The 13,391-nt window shown below is 40.4% G+C and overlaps 1 protein-coding gene across 5 annotated transcripts in view; it reads right to left on the reverse strand.

The window, feature by feature from the left end:
• Window positions 1-10,942, reverse strand: part of SEMA3D (semaphorin 3D) — a 142,973-nt gene extending 132,031 nt beyond the window's left edge. The window contains exon 1 of one of the 5 annotated variants that reach the window (XM_065839042.2): window positions 10,811-10,942. The gene's annotated coding sequence lies outside the window, so the exon portion shown is untranslated. Of the gene's footprint in view, window positions 1-10,112; window positions 10,626-10,810 lie in introns of those variants that run through there. The other 4 variants (XM_065839023.2, XM_065839050.2, XM_071803503.1 and 1 more) reach the window with 4 other exon arrangements.
• Window positions 10,943-13,391: the final 2,449 nt, after the last annotated feature.

Below are 13,391 nucleotides of genomic sequence, written 5' to 3' on the forward strand. Positions count from 1 at the left end.
CCAGTGTTGCTGGGTTTTCTTACTGAATGGTGGCACACACAGGCTAAGCCTGGGAAGCTTTCTGTAATGCAATATATTTGTAGGTCAGACCAGAACCCATCAGTGGGATCTAATAAAATGAGTTGGAAAAAAACCTACTGATCTTCTAAGGGAAAACAGTGAAGACACTGAGTGAGGATGCTGGATCCATCTGAACATAATGCCTGGAGAATCTCCGTGGCTCTGGAGAAAAACTTTTGTTTCCACAATACTAGTCATTAGTTTCTCCATCCTCCACCGGCACATTTCCAACTCTTCTAATTGCTTGTACTCACACCTTTTTTCCCATGTGGCTCAAAGAAGAATGAAGAGAGATGGCACAATTTAAAACAGATCGTGCCTGGTGAGCACCAAAGCACTATTTTGTTGAGAAAAGAATGAAAACAAGTAGACAGTTGGGATATTGCAGTGCCTACTGTAAGGCCTTGTGAGGTTCACCCAGGGTCAACACAACAAACCACGGTAATCTCTGCTGATGTTTGCACTAGATATAATAATTCTAGTTATATTCAAAGTCACTGTGTCCCAGTTATTCTGGGCCTACATAAAATTTCACTTATAAAGTTGAGTGTAGCACTTTATAGACAAGAAAAACTAATAGTTTATCTTGGAGGTGTCAGATGCCACTTTCCATTGTGTCATATGAATTTCTGGATGGAAAACAAAACACAATACATGATGAATGCAAATACATTCCAAAATGCCACTTTAGTGGCAATTACTTTGTTTGCAGGGAAAGGAAGGAAAGGAAGAATGGAAAGTACTTTTTTTTGGTAGATACTATTCATAAAGCCAGATTTTATTCTCCTTAAAACAGGGTGATATCCTAGGATAAAAGTAGAAGTAAAGCCTGTCTTTTCTATGAAAATTGCGGTCAATATTTCAGCACTGACCAACTGCAGAACAGCTGTGCCTGTGGTATTGGTGGCACAAATGCTATCCCAAACAAAGACATTCTTACCATCGCCTTGAAAACCTGACACAAGATCTGAAATCTGTCTGAGTTCTCTCCCTTTGACAGCTTAACACCCCACATGTGAGATTGCTACTGAGTAGAGTACCCCTAGGAAGCGAAGGTTTTTCACCAAGTGCCATAGGACACATTGGAAGCCAGCACAGATCCAGCACAATGGAAAAGCCGGAGATAAACCAAACAGAATGGCACCTTGAGTATTAAACTGAATATGATTATTTCATTCTGCCTGTTTTTTTTTTTTTTTTTGCTTTGAAACCAGATGTTTGGGATTAAGAGAAACAAATTCCATGTCCTGTTTGTTGCACGTACCTTCTGCTTTTCTGTTGGGCTATGAAAAAGTACAGAAATTGGCACTGGAGCTATCAGCAGTGTTTTGTGCCTAACTATATATACTTCAGCCTTATACATCAGTGCAGAACAGCAACAAATTAAAAAAAAAAAAGCCAAAGCACAATAATTCTTCTATACATCAAGTACCATTTTAAGTGCCATCAAAGAGATCAGTATCTGTGTCATGAGTTTCATAACAATGCTCTTGTTGCCATTTAGGAAAGCAATGAGCTGTAGTAAAGGCACAGGAAGCAAAGGACTCAGGAGCTTCAGGTTCATGAGCACAGAATAACAGTAGATCTGTACTTAACAGTATAAATCTCTTTAAGAAAAAAAATAAAGGATACATTAATTTTCAGAAGGATACCGTAAGAGTATCAGTATACCATTTTCCTCCTCGCATATATTTTACTTTATGAGTTTAATCAGTCTTCACCCTAAGCAGTCTATGATGATTTTATCAGAAGGTGGAAAATCTTCTCATGTGAAAACTTCCCTGATTTCACTGAAGCATGTGTATGTTATCCTGGTGTTATATTGGGAAATATATTTCTTTGTCACAGATTCATTTTTTTATTTTTCTCAGGCTGAGGCAGGTCTGTGAGATAATACATATCTGCTGTTTGTAGACATCACTAGAGTACTATAACCACCAAGTCATAACTCCTGAACAAATCTGTGCACTGCAAATGGTATTACCCAGGACACTCATCTTAAAAAGTTAGACAGCACAGAACAGCAGAGGTAAACACAGCTTTTCTTCTAGAAAGAGGGCATAAAAGACCCTTAAATCTGAACAATATTAGTAACTCTCCTAGATGTGTCAATTCTCTAACTTTTTCTTCAATTAGGTGGGACTGACACTCCAAGTCTTATGCCCGGTCAGCTTTTCCTCAAAGCTTTTAAAAGTTTGAGTTCAATTTACAAAATAATCAATCTAGTCTTAAAATAGACACCTTGGATTTCATCAGGTCTGACAAAACCTCAGTTCTGACAAGATTATGTGTTTTATAAAGCATCTGATCATCAGACCACAATGATTCAGGCACTAGCTATGTAAAGCATCCTGGTCTATTAACATTGTTTTAGCCAAAATGTTAGATTAATAACAGAGAAATATGATTTTATCTGTCTTTCCAGTCAGCCAAGTACAGTGTTGGAGACCAGCATAAGACCAGTCTTCAGCTGTTACCAGGCTTTGCATGTAGCCACACCTGCTTAACAACACATGCCCCATGGCACCTGGGCTGTTGGGTGCACATATAACAAAGTTCTGATTATTCCAAGTTGCTCAGTGACTGTGGTGTTCAAAAAGAGGCATTGCTCTGCCCACCTTACTTCCAAAACCAGGGTGGGCTCCAAGTGTGCCCTGTTCTCCCACAGACTGAAACCAGACAGTGATTCACTTCTCCCGACACCTTTTATCCAGCAGACTCAAGGTTAGCTCACTCCTTCAGGAACAGATAGGATTGGATTCCTAAAGATTATTTCAATATTTTACTTCAGTACTAACACTGATACCAAAATATTAATTGGAGCTGGTCCAGTAAGAGAAATCTTACCCCTGAAAGATGATGCTCTAACTATGCCAAGCTCCATCCCCTTTCTGTTGAGCCATTGATAACAGAGCACTCACAACAAAGTGGAACCACAGTGGCTGAGAAAGTCACACTCCCAAGCATCAGCAAAACCACCACCCAGACATGTGCTTGAAAAACTGCACTTCCAAGTCACCTCAGGCAAGAGCAGGCACATGAACCACTTAAATATAAATTTGAGATTTTTTTGAAATTTATTTATGCAACTTGCTTTACCTCATGACTTGTGGTTTTTGGGGATCCTACCACAATCACCCAGACAGTGCACAAGAAGCAATAGCACTTGCTTAGTACTTCAGTCTCTAGCTTCTCTTTACAACTCTACTCCCTCAACTGTTTTTGGTGTATACAGCTAATTTAAACATCTGCTTTCCTCTTTCCACTTTTGGAGCTGCACATTCCTTCTGAAGACATAGGACTGCCCTTAGCTATTACAGATCACTCCATCAATTTCAGTTATGTGTCTCTAATTTATACCAACTGAAGACACAGCTTGTTCTACCTCAATTTTTTTCAAACACAACCATTCTGTGCTACCGTCACTCCCATGGGCACTGTCCACTTCTTGGTGCAGCAGTTTTATCTACAAGGTATGGCAGTTTACCCCTCAACTCAAGAGTACATCATATTAATAGGAAGTGTACAGTGGCTTGTGCTAAATTAAAATCCATCCATCTGTGCACGATTTTCCTATAATTAAAATGATCGTTATGAAACCCCTCAGCCAGGAAGTATGCTTTATTAACTTAGAACTCTGAAATGAAGACATGAAGATTTAAAGATCCATTGACAAAAACTTAGAAAAAATGGTGCTGCGTTTCAGCTTCAGGAAGGAAATAGAGGTAATAGAGATATTTACTTTTATTAGCTCACTTATTATGTTTACATTTCTGTTCCTTTGATCTGTTTCTATAAATTACTGATTTACAATATTTTGCTCCTACATAGCAACTAGTTGACACCATTCAACTTCACTATTAATGTGCTGAAATACATAAAGATACAGTAAAAACTGGTATGCCTACTCCCTAGATGAAAAAATCCTGAATTATGTTTTTTCTAGCTTGGTAAGTCTGTGTTTCTGCATAGCATTTCTAGCAGATGGGTTCTTTCTTTCTTTTAAAGATGAATTCTGCTCCAGTTAAAACACAAAGGCTTAGAGTCTCGGACTCAAAGTATTACATGGCTCAATGGATCCAAGAATTCCAGATTTGTTCATGTGGACACTTTGTGCCTCTAGAAAATCCCCTAACTTCTTCATAATATACCTCCTCAGAATAAAGTGAATTCTTTGAAGATTCATTGTTCAGAAATTAATCTTCTAAACTGAGGTCACAGGAATCAAAAGTCAGGTTAATTCAATGCAATTAATTTATTGAGGCATTAGGCCAAATTTGCTATTTATCTTTCACAATAGGAGATCTCATAATGTCATTACAAATTCAACTTTGCCCTGATGCTTTTATCATTCAACAACAGAAAAACAGTCTGAGACGTCTGCTTATTCTACAAAATAAAATTGTTTTTGTTACTTGTCTTCTCGAGGAACTAGAATATCTGAGTCTTCTGTGCTTGCTGACTCTTGCCTTACACTATAGATGAGAGCAGGTTTTATTTCTTTTGTTTAGCTGGAAACATCACTGGTGTTAACATGAGAGGATCTTCACTTCTGACTTGCTAATGCTAATTCTACTGCTATATATTTTCTGAATGAGAAAAGCTCTACTTCTTGCAACTACTGACAGAAATGATAAATCATGACTATCCATATCTTACACACACTTCCAACTAAAAACACAATTTTAAGAAATATGAAAGACCTATAAACAAATTTGTTGCTGTGTCTCCTCTGATTTCTATTAAACAACAGATCTTCAGAGATGTAACATGTGATCACATTATTAGCAGGATATACTATAGTAGCTTTGAAGATGTCCTTAATAAAGGTTTTCAGCCACCTGCTTAAAAAAGAAAATAAGTCATGAAGTTAAGTAAATTACTGGCATTTTTATATGCAGGTGACACATGTCTTTCAGAAGAGAATAGTTATACCAATGTTGCTTCTTGCAAAGGCACAGATTATGAAGTAAATCAGAAAATAGTGGGGGAAACTTACAGTCAAGGCTGGGTTTTTTTCTCTAAATCTAGGAGAAAAGGAACTGCATTTGCAACAGTCTAACACTATTTGTCATTGCCCTTCATTTTGTTTCTCCCTCTCAAATTTTAACTGTTTAACTCTTTTGATACTAAAAGTTGTTATGAACAGTTTTCCTTTATTACACTGTTCTAAAGCCTTTTAGTATAAGTCTTGATAAAACCTCACATATGTGCATTATAAAATTACAGGGTATAAGTTCCATATGGAAAATTCATCATATTTCTTCTTACTGTTTTTAGTAGAGATTCTGACATTAAGCATGAGAGCAACAGACATTGTTTTAATTCTTCATTGTGGAAGGAAAAAATATCAACTTTTTGCCTTTGGTTGAGAAGGAATTTTTTACATGCTCTCTCTTCGCAATCTCTCAATTGCAAAACCAAAAAAGGATTTTAGAAGGACAAAATGTAACCACAATTATATGGAGTGTGTCATTGATAAATTCCAGGGGAATATAACAGGCTAGGTAGGCACATACCATTAGATCTAGCTGTTTGAACTGTTAAAATTCTAGCCAAGATTAAGCTAGAATATTTGGCCACATCAGCCCTCAGGACTGCACTAAAATTCTAAAAGACTTGATCTCATTCTGGATTTAGACCTTAGGAAAGTATCTCTTTCTAGAGGGCATTTTACACAGCAGTCTATCTTTAAAAATGTGCTTAAGTACCTTGAAATCATCAAGTACAGAAAGACTGAGAACAGGCTCGAGTCTTTCATTTCATGATAGCCTTAGTTTTGTATAATTTTCAGCTAATCCTAGGCTTTTTGTTTCCAGTGCATTTAGTCCTGAGTTATGCTGACGCAAGATGAGCTCAGACTCAGGGCTGCAGTTTCTTCAGGATTCTTGGAAAGGGACATTCCAGGAAAATTGGTAACTTCTCCCCATACACTTGGAAAAAAATAAAGAAGAAAACAACAACAACAACAAAAACTCAGCATATCATTGGAGTATGCTCGCATGTTACAGAACTTTTCAGCCTCTCTTCTTCCACTTGACATCTGCTTCCTGCAGGTCTACTGATTCATTGACCAAGTAGACTGGAAACAGTTTAATTACAGATATGTTTGTTTTGTTTTGTTTTGTTTTGTTTTTTTTATTTCCCCTCTGAAATTGACCACATGAAAAGAAAAAGCTCACATGACTCTTCTTTATGTTTATAATAACACAGGAAGAAAAGTATGCAAAGATCTAGAAAAAGGATAGGTGTTACTGAAAGCTGAGTAATGTATACAGTGTGAAAGCTGAGTAATGTACACAGTGCAGTGCAGAAGGTCCTCATGAGTTACAGGTCTCCACATACAAATAAGGTCTAGAGCATAAATTTGTCATTAGCCATATGTATCTTGAACCCTTTAGGATTTGTCCTACAAACAAATGCCAGTAGATAAATGCCTATGATATCTTGTGCTTAGTCTGAGCAGTGAAGCTCACTATTAGGTAAACGGTTTGGTACCAACAGAGCTCTGAAACTTAATCACATTTTCCAGTGAGTTTCAGGGGAGTGCAATGATTTAGTTAAGGCCAGTATAATGTTCTAGGTATAAACACCACACCCATCACCCTGATAGTCAAATTGAGTCAATGATTCAACCCAGATGGGAATCCAGGTCCTTCTTGGCTTACTGTTATCTGTTCTGCCCATTAGGCTATATGACTTCCATAAATTATTTTGGAGTTCCTGTTAAAAGAAAATAAATCCACATGATACTAAATGCTGCCTCCCAGCTGTAATACAAACTGGAATTTTGGACTACAGCACTGCTCCCTGACTCATCCTGGATCCCCTCCATGTGACGTTGGATCCATCTAAGCTGGGGAGAGTAGAATAGAACGTCTTTTTTTTTCAGTCACCCACTGTCAGATAACATGTGGATGTTCACACAACATGTCTCTAGGATGTGAAAAATAACAACACCAGATAGAGGCCTTTCTCAATACACAAGGGTAGAAAGGAGAAGATAAAAGGACTAAAGATTTTACAAGGGTAAGCTAAGCACTGACTCATTGCCATTGCTAATTTTATAGAATATAGAAAACGCAGACATAAATGTTGAAGGTGGAGGGAGGGAGACTGTGTTAAGATGTACGACAGAGGTGCAGCTCTATACAAAAGATAAAAATAACACACCCATGGACCAAAACTTCATTTCACACATAGTTTAAATACAGCCACCACATTTTACATCCCATGGCCACAGCTTTACTGTGACCTTCTCTGTTACCTGTGTGTAGCTGGAGAAAATCCAGAAAGCAAGGAAAACAAACACATCACACGTTTGCTGCGTCTGCTTGAGTTAATGACACTCAGTATGCACCTTAAGCGTTTTCCACGGGTTAAAAACACAATGGGCCAAACATAGCTCTGGCTACCCCGCAGACTGCCATGCCAGCAGAGCGCGGTGGGAAAGCCTGCTTAACCAGCACCAAAGGATTCCCTCGTGTAGGAAACCTCAAAGACTACAGAGGTGGCTCAGTAGCCAGTTCCAGCACCAGGGTTTTTAGCCAAAGAAATGCCGGCATGTGCTGGGAATTCAGCTGATTCCCAGCTGATGAATCAGCCTCTCTGGAGCCACAGGTAACCGGTATGTCTACATGGCAGTGGCGCACAATGAAAGACACGTGGGATTACAACTTCTGTGTTTTTAACAGCAAAAAGGAGAATGAGAGAAAAAACAAAACAGGGATTCAAAAAGAACCAAGAAATAAATCATTATTTGGATTACCCTAAACTGCTCACAGAGTGACTCTGAATGATTATAACCTTCTACAGATTAAACTGTAAAGATTTTGACTGTGTGAGGCATTTGTACCTCCACTTGTTCTGTGATAGAATATGGAAAGAGATGCTGAGTATATCCCTTCTGTTTGGACCAAAATAAGGACAGGTTTTGTTGCGAATGTTTCAGTCTTTGGCTTTGCTTTTTTAATACCTTGATGTTTACAGTGTTGATTTGCTTAATTATTGTTATTTAATCTCTGAGTAATAATGATGCAGTATCCTCAAATGTTTTAAAGGGCTTTTCCCCAACAACATCTAGATCCACTTAATATTCTATCTTAATTACAACTTTTTTTTTTTTCCCCAGAGCCTTGTTTCTTTTAATTCCGTTGCAAAATCTCAATATAATTTAAATGGTGCAATATAATTTGCATAGAGAACACAGTGGTATGTACAGTGAAAACATCACTTCTCAGAAAATAAAACAAGACCCCATCGAGAAGCAGAGTGAGATCAGGGCTATTAGGAACAGTGTTTTGGAAGGTTGGCTGAAGGCAGAACCTGTAGCTGGAAAGAAGCAGGTAGAGGATGGCACTTGAGAGTGAAAGCCAAAAGAGGTATCATTCTTCAAGGTAATCTAACAGCAGCTACCCAAGAAACCAAAGCTGAGGTCAGGAACACAACTCAAAACTATATCTTTCTGAGTTCGGGTCGCCTCTTTCACCACTACTGGAGGGCTCTTCTCTCTTCCTGGGATTATTGTCCTGAAAGCAACTTACACCAGCTCTTCTAACTGCAGTCATTCTTATATTTTGAGATGTGTCATAGAATACTGGTGAAGCTGCTATTTCCATTTCTGGTTAAAGCGCTCCATGGGCAGAGCCCATGGCTGCGGGAGACTTGGCTCAAAATGTTTCTGCCTGGTTTGGAGCACATCTCTCTGTGCTTCAGCACTGCACCTAGTGGGGAATCCATTCTGTTCACCGTACCCTGAGAATCTCTATTGGATTGATCCAGTGGTAAGCAGAGTGAAAGTAAATTTAGTTCCTGGATCTCAGGCTAGTCTGGATGTCCAAGCCAAAATAAAGTTCAAATAAAAGTGAAGTCAAGCTGCTCAGTCTCATTGAGGCTGAAATGCTTCTATTTTTGAAGCACCTCAGAGCAGGACTTGTCACAGACACTTTAAGAAAAAGAGGCGTGACACCTGCAGAATTTGGATACCTCTGTTTGACAGCAGAATTACAATTATGGATTAAAATACCAAAATTCCTCTTTAGAAATCTATTTAGACTCCCAGCTTTCTACAGATTTAGGAAAGACCTTGACCCTAACATACCTTGCAGATGATGATGAGTAGTGCTTTTCTGGATCAAGCCCATAATAAACTAAACAAACTAATTCAAAGGCAAAATTGAAAATTGCATCAGCTATACCAATATGGGTTTGAAAAACAATATGAAATCGTTGTTCCATACAGTAAATCACCTCCTAATGGTTAACAGTGAAATTAAGTCTCTTTACCTGTTCCCTAGATTCCCTAGGTATGCAAGTAATAAGAAAAAAAAAAAAAAAAAAAAAGCTAAAATTTCTTACCAAAGTTCTTGCCTGCATCTTCATGACCTCTGTCAGAGGCACAGATGCGGCATTTAGCTGCTGCTTTCTCAGCAAAGTGCTCTCTGCTTATGGTCAGACTGCTGCCCCATTGATCTCTATTGTTCTTGGACAAATTTTCCCAGTTCAAATCAAAGTGAAGCTTTTCTAAAAGAAAAGTGGCTGCTTTCAGCTTCTTCTGTACAGTCACTGATTACCTAACGTGCTCAGGAATGTTTCCATTCTAGAAGCAAAAAACTTTCATTTTGTAATATTCACTGCAAAACAAGGAGCTTTACCACCCTCTGTGTTACTGCACAAAGCAGAGGTTGTCAGTGTGAGAAGACAAACAATCTTATTTCAGTGAACACCGCGGGCCAACCAGGTGCTCTGCAGCCCCTAGTGATGAACACGTTCGGCAGAGTCGAGCTCATGGCAATGCTGGAGGACTTTGTGGAAAGGAAGGAATTTTGCCACCACTCCAATATGCAGCTGTTTTGCTGGTAGACATGGGATGATTATGCCCATGCTACCCTTTCCATCGCCCTGAGACACCTATGCGAAGCTGTATCAGGCGCAGAGGTTCCGGGGCTGAGGGAACAGAACTCTCACCCTGCCGGCACCACTCCCGTCTCCCCAGGCTTTCACCCCTGCTCCGCAAAATTGTCACCTCCTCGCTCCTGACCACCCAAACCCACCTCTGCTGCGCTCCCAGGACAGAGCCGAGGGTTTTCCCCGAGGCAGCGCACCTCACCTCCTTGATGACAGCCGGGCAGGTGGCCCGGAGACCGTCGCCAGGTACCGGGCGCTGCCACCCGCACCGCAGTGGCCACGGCGGCTATCGGGGCAGAGGCGAGCGGAAGGTTCGGGACAAGCAGGGGGAACCCCTTGCACTTCTCCACTCGCCTCCCCTCCACCCCTTCTCCGGAAAAGTGCCCCAGCGCGCAGCGGAGCGGCGTAAAGTGACGGGGTTCCCGCCGGGGCTGGCTGGTACCTGCCGGGGAGCCGGAGCGGCGGCGAGGTGCGGGGTGAGGCCGGTGCGGGGCCGGGGCCGGTGGCCGGGTTTTTGGAGGCGTTGCGAGTGAGGCCGACTCCTCCCTGGCGGCGGTGGCGGCGGCGAAGGGTCTCACTCCTTCTGCGCGGAGTGTCAGACTTTCCCCTGGCTTCCCTTCCTCCATCCCCGCCACCCCTTTCCACTCCCTCGCACGCACATGCACACCCCTCCAGCAAATGGGCTGCTGCGTGTGTGTGTGTGTGTGTCAGCTCAGGCACACACCCACTGCTGCTGCTCCCGGCATAGGTCACAGCCCCGGCCACTATTAGCTCCGTGAAAAGCAGCGGAGTGCACACACAGACATACAATCAGACACACAGAAGGTGGGAGGAATATGCTTACCCTGATAACACCGGGCACTACGGAACCCTAAGCTCATGTGCTTTCCTGTGGACTACAGACCTGGATCACACAGCTGTAAGTCTGCACAGGGGCATCCCAATCCAGTATTGTGATCACTCTGCACGGGTGTTGGTCCAAATCATAATGTCTAAAGCAACCTCGGGTCCACTCACATTATTCTCGTGACACATTCCCACTGGGAACGAACTGCAGGTCCCTGCCTGGTACACTGGGAGTTAAAAAAAAAAAAAAAAAAAGGGCCAGCTGGCCACACTTTCTGATAAGGAGAGAGCAAATGGGCAGTGGCTCATAGCAAGGGGTTGGTGCATGTTTAAGAGGAGTTTGCATGTGAAATTGTAGCTGCCAGGGATAAATCTGCCTTTGCATTTATTTGTTTTGCCCATGGAATGTGCTACATCGGTGGTTCTCCAGCTTTCGCATGCTGCAGACCACTTCCTAACAGAGAATTTCTCTCCTGGACCAACCCACTCCCACACCAAACCCTTCTCCCCAACATGTTTCCTTCTGTGGCTGCCCGAGGAAGCGCCTTTCTGCCCACAGGCTGAGAGCCATTGAACACATGGCACAGATAATGTCAGACACTTCCAGACAAGGCACACTGGGACTCTTTCAAAAAACTGTGTTTCCCTTAGTGAAGAGCTCAGATTGAAAGTCTTCAGCTGGCAACACAGTTGCAGAACAGACCGTGACTGTTGCTCTATGAAATAACAGGAGAACCAAAGAAGTCCAGATGAATGTATTGGAGTTTCCACTATGTTACCACCCTCAGTAGAAATTCATCTTCACCTGCCATTCACATAGAAGTCAGATGGGTGGTCTGGGCATACAGGCTAGGGTTCAAATATGGATTTTGTTTTTGTTTCCTAACTTCACCAAAAGCCAACTTTACACTTTTTAATCTACATTTTTGAAACAATTTGTTACTACAGGACCAAGCTGGTGATGTTTTTATAAACTCGGCACACACAGATACACAGACTCCACTTGTCTACATGTGTCTTCTCTTCCCACAAAATTTGGGATTTGAAGACAGGTTGTTTAATAGCTGCCACTGACTTCTGATGTTTAAGGCCTTCAAAAGGGAAATTTGTATTTGATTTCCCACACTCATTTCATTATCATCAATAAGGCTTCCCATTGCTTTAATCCCTGGATGTCACTGTTTAACAAAAATATCGTTGTGATCAGTATGACGCAGATTAGAGCCCAGTTTGTGTTTTAAATTAATGTAGAATGATTCTTGTATTTTACCTTGTTCCCAGATACACACTGAACATCACAGCACTCTGCTGGTAATCACTTTCTGCTCCAGAAGAAGCTCAAGAAAAAGAAAATAAGGAGCAAGTTGATGGCAGAAAAATCCCTGTTGATTTTTTAAGTATTCATTAAAACTACAGACTTGGGCTTTGATGTATTCTGAAAACATGAATCCCGGTTAAAAAAAAAAAACAAAAAAAAAAAAAAAAAACATGATGAAAAGTAGTGCTCGCTTCATATACTGGAGATGTTTCAGACTCCTGTGAAAAGAAATCAGTATGAATGTCCCCCTTTCTCATTTGTGCAGTCTCTATGAAATATAAAATAAATGGATTTGGAAACGTTTTTATCATGAAAACACATACTTTTGGTCGCATAAATAGCAGAAGATTCGTCTTTCAAGAATTATACAAAAGAATTTGTGGAATAATTAAGCTCTTCATGTATTGAAGTGCAAGAAACCAAGAAAAAAGATGCCCTCTTGTGGCTGTTTGCTGTATGAAAACTGTGAAAGTTCATAAAATTTCTGTGCAGACATTGCAGAATGAACATTCTTTTTTATTCCTTGTCACTAAGGCTGTAAACCAAGGTTACACGAGGTCATACCATGGACATAGGCTGAGGAGGCCTTCGCCATCTGCACTGTATCATTTTAAATGATCAGTTGATTCGTTGCTTGGCATTGTATTTTAAACCACTGTTCAGAAAATCCCAGAGCAGATAAGCACAGCTTCACTGTGAGGCACTGGAAGGAATTTTACATTTCTCAGTGTCTGTATTAATGTTATTTCTTTGAGTGACCTTTTTGGTCAGGACTGCAGGGTGTTTGAAATGCCCCAGAAGTTACAGAAATTCCTAACAAATTTACAGAAAGTGTCTAAAGTTTTAATAGGAATAGAGGGTTCCTTTCATTTTTTTTTAAAATATGATGATTATAATGGTGCAGATGATGATGGATGACATTTTTTTCTGCAGAAAGGACAGTGGCTATTGGGTGGAAGAAATATCCAACAGGTTCTTACAAACATGAATTTGATTTTTTTTCCTCCTTTTTTGTATTTTTTAGCTAATTTGAGGATTCCCTAAAACCAAATTCCACACTCAGTGCCCTGGGCAACAGTTCACATTTCCTGTAAGGTTAAGTGGCTCGTAAAAGAGCAAAAGTTGAACATCAGATATCTGCTTTTTTCTTTACTCACTGAACATTAATACAAGCATGAATTAAACAGCCAAATATTTCTTTGGCAACTAATTACAAATAGGAAAAGAGGTAAGCTGGTTTTGTTACTTTCTATTCCCTTCT

This window comes from Patagioenas fasciata, chromosome 1 (assembly GCF_037038585.1).
Source record: "Patagioenas fasciata isolate bPatFas1 chromosome 1, bPatFas1.hap1, whole genome shotgun sequence".
NCBI classification, from domain to species: domain Eukaryota; kingdom Metazoa; phylum Chordata; class Aves; order Columbiformes; family Columbidae; genus Patagioenas; species Patagioenas fasciata.